Source organism: Theobroma umbraticum, unplaced genomic scaffold (genome assembly GCF_002168275.2).
Source record: "Theobroma umbraticum cultivar Fairchild unplaced genomic scaffold, ASM216827v3 scaffold_56.0, whole genome shotgun sequence".
Classification (NCBI taxonomy): Eukaryota; Viridiplantae; Streptophyta; class Magnoliopsida; order Malvales; family Malvaceae; genus Theobroma; species Theobroma umbraticum.
This window is the reverse complement of record NW_018397256.1, coordinates 8,250,891-8,254,819: the sequence shown is the minus strand read 5'-3', so window position 1 is coordinate 8,254,819 and position 3,929 is coordinate 8,250,891.

Below are 3,929 nucleotides of genomic sequence, written 5' to 3'. Positions count from 1 at the left end.
AGAATTAAGATTTCAAATGCCTAAGAACATAGGAATGAGGAGCGGGGAGGGGGGGTAGTGTAAGCCAATCCGAACAGAGGAGCCTACCCTTTGATGGAAACTTCCTGTAACCACACTCAATAATGCAAATTTGTTAATTGCAATGGCAGATATTTAAAAAAAAAACAAAAGGTTAAAATAATTTGGTTAATGGATACCAGTTAAGATTGCGAAACCCAACAGGGACTTTGTTAGATTTTTAAGCTTCTTCGCGTTAAAGTTACACTATTTAGACATTGATGTGCGCACACTTCGATTAATTACCATGGATTCTGGCACTTCTCTTGCACCAATTAAAAAACATATACTACTGTAAAATCAACCAATCCTTCCGAACATCTTCAAATAGCAATTTAATTAGGTAGCATATATATATATATATATACATATATATTATTGTTAATAATGATACTAAAGAAATAAGATAGGAATAGGAATGGAATGAGAAACTTCATGGAGGTATCATCTACCAAGTTTCAGATTTTCTTTTGGCCATTGGGATCCAAAATGTGGCATAAAGTCTTAAAGACACTTGGTTTAAATATTATTAACATAAATATTGTGTATTATTAGTTAATATCTAGTGCATTTTAAGTACACAATTGTTTTCAAAGGATACTTACAATTGCAGCATTGACAGTAACTTGTTTTTAATTCCAGAGTTGCACATTGTCTCATCCTATTGTAACTTCATTTGTGATGGAGAATGCCATCTCCATTCTCCAATAACTTCTTGTTGCACAAACGATTTCAATAAGTTAAAGAAAGAAGAAAAAAAAAAGTAATGCAAAAGATATATTGTAACCCAAACATTCTGTAAGAGAGAGAGATTTCATGGGAAAATGGTAAGAGTATAGGTTTCCCCCGCGGTGCAAAGACCAAAGACGAAGTTTCCTTGCCATTTTCTAAGGGTTGTGGGAAAAGGGGAACAAAGGGGCACCCAAATCAGTGATCTTTGTGCTACTACAAAGAGTAAAAGCAAGGACAATTGCAGTACCCCAAGGCATGAAATGTTCTTTTAAGCAAAGGTGACTGTAATCCAGCATGCAAATACACTTTTATATATATATATATATATATATATACATATTCATTTCTCTCCTTTATGGGGTTTAGGGCTTTGAGTTGTAATGTAGTGAGAAATAAGATATACATATATATATATATATTTGCATTACTTTTTGGGATCTCCTCATGCTCTCTAGAGAAGCTCTAATTAAATAATTAATTAATTAAGAATCTGATCATTAAAAAAAAAGAAAATAAAAGAAAGGAGCCCTAATTAAAGGATTTGCTGGTCCCCAAGAAGCATGTGGTTGGGGTAGATTTCCTCTCATCTATTTTGGTGTTTTTTAGCTTTTGTTAAAGGAATCAAAGCATGCTATCAAGCATGTGATCCCATCTATGATTACATGGTAACCCCAATTCTTATTTCTTTAATCACCTCTCTTATTAGCTATATATATATATATATATATTTACGTGACCCTCTCTTCCTCTCTCTCTCTCTCTCTCTCTCTCTCTCTCTTTGAGGACACACACTTGCGCATTAATGGCAAATTATACAGCCAGCTTAATCTTCTTACAATGCTAATCTTGATTATCGAGATTATTGTTATAGATAATTATAATTGAGTGATTTGGACATACCTTAATCTTGATAAAGTGTGTTTCAAACTTGATTGATAATTAAGGGCGTGGGTAGAGCCAGAACTGCCTTTAGGGATACCTCAATCACATAAAACAAAAATATAATGTCTTACGTACTCATTTCCCCATGATTTAATAAAACAAAAGAAAAAAAAAACTATGCTTCCTCCTGATTAACAGTAATCCCTGTCCTATTCTTAGCCTTTTAATTAATTCATTTTATTTAATTGGGTGGCTTTCTGTTCGTTTGTGCTTTGTCTTGAGCATGCCTCCACATTAACATCTAGGCAATGTCTCCCCTCACCTTACTATACGACAAAATCAACATTCCAGTGGACCCAATTGCATTCTACTTAAAATAAAATATACATACTGTGTGTACCCATTTCTGCTCCATATCTTGCTTTTATTATTATTGTTTTAATTTTTCATTTCTCAGTACTTTCTTTTCTTATTTGATTTATCACTTCTATGGTGCTATTATAAGTATGCAAGATATCCAATGAAGTCAAATGAAACTACTTATTATCTTCTCTTTAATGAAATTAATTTCTACAATTTTTTTTTATTCAGATTGTTATTAAGGTAAGCAAAGGTCAAATTTGTTCTAACTTGCAAGGAGCTAATTAAGGACTCTCAAACCCTTTATAAAGTATTTGATGATTTAAAACGAAATTTGCATGCATGTTTTGAATTCCAATTGTTAATTAACGTATGCTAATAAAAAAGGATCCCTATAAGGAAGAAAACGACTACCCTAGAAAATAAATTTATCTATAGATCCCTAAGAAATGCACATACGGTTTTTTATAGAGGCATAAGAAATATATCAATAATGAAAACTTGCATTAGTTTAATGCCAAATGTCTCCAAGTTTTGGCACTGATGCCAATGTCATTGAGCTGGCCAATGTCTGCCCTTGATTAATGCGACCTTGTCTGGCCTCTCATAGACCAAATGGCAAGGCCTCCAGCCTCATGCCTTCAGCACTTGGGATGTGATTGGCCGAATTATTGCCCCCAATCACCATGCCAACTTCTCTCTCTCTTATATATGATCCATATCTCAGTGTTTTCTTCCCTTTTTTTTTTCAAAAAAAGAAAGTTTTCTGGTATATTCTGCTATTTGTATGATTACTTGGGGGATTATTATTAAATGGTGGGAGGTATGTAGGTAGGTTTTAAGAAGAAAGGGGTAGTGGTGCTAACTGCCGAGAGAGGTCTTCTGCCAGTTGTGATCCTACTAATTATATCTTTATAATGTAGTTAATGTGGAAAAGCTGGAACAGAAACCCTCGTGCTACGGAGCATAGAGCAATGACCTACACATAATCTCTCGATATTTTTCTATGAATAAAAATCTGCCAAATGATTTGAGAATACTAACATATCCCTGGATTTGTACTTATCATATATATATATATATATATATATATTCATATATTCTTTTATTTTTAAATTTGAGGTATTTTGAGAATGGGGATATAATCTTTCACTATAAGAGTGATTCGAACTTTATCATAGTTTTGAAAATAAATAATAATCGTTAAATTAAATTTGAATCTTTGATACACATTTGATTTTAAAACTTACCATTTTTCTTTTTTTTTTTTGGATTTTTGTACAATGATCCTTTGTTTTCTTTGAATTTCTCATGAAAAATGATTTTTGATAACATAAATATCAAAACGATTTATAACAAGCTAAGTTAACCAACATCGTTTTGAAAACTGGGTTTTGTCACCTTTATAGTTACTCTTTTACCTACACATTATTTTCCTTTTTATGCTTTTTTATTGGACTAAAGTCAAATCTGTCAGTATACTACGTGTCAAATTTAAATTTTTTTCATTATAGAATTTCATTAAATTTTGTCATTATATTTTCAATTTTGTTTATTTTTAGGCAAAAAGTAACGTAATTGATAAAAATTTGTCACTTATGACAGCAGAATAATTTGTAAAATATTCTAATTTTGATACTATTTAACTAAAAATTAACAAAATTAAAAATATAATGACAAAATTCAATAAAATTGAAGTACAGTGCATTCAATATTAAACCATAGTGTATCGTTTTTTCTATTATAATGAATTGTATTTTCATATATGTAGACAAATAAAATTACTTTGATTTGAACCTAGGAAGGATATGGTGGAAACCTCTTAGATCCCCAAGTGGCGAGTTACCACAAGAACAAACATTACTACTACTATCATTTTTCATGTAAAGTTTAGGTTT